The following is a 251-nucleotide window of genomic DNA, read 5'->3' as shown; positions in this document are numbered from 1 at the left end:
AAATACAAAAATAGCGCCAAGGGACAAAGAAGTCCCAAGCTTGGCGCACCAAACCAGGCGGCGGCGGGAAGTACCAGGGCTCAGCTCCCCCCGAGAAAAAGTGCAACCGACTCTAGCGGGTCGCGCGCGCTCAGCAACCCCTCCCCACCGGCCGAGGCCGCTTGCCCAGTTCCGGGACCGCCCCCTTCGCCGAGGCTGTCGGGCCCAGCCCCGCCCCCAATGGGCGGGGGCGGCGGGGGATTGCGCGCGCA

The sequence above is a fragment of the Balaenoptera physalus genome (genome assembly GCF_965194825.1).
Source record: "Balaenoptera physalus genome assembly, chromosome: 13".
Lineage (NCBI taxonomy): Eukaryota > Metazoa > Chordata > Mammalia > Artiodactyla > Balaenopteridae > Balaenoptera > Balaenoptera physalus.
The sequence above is the reverse complement of the archived record's forward strand: the minus strand, read 5'-3'. Positions refer to the sequence as shown.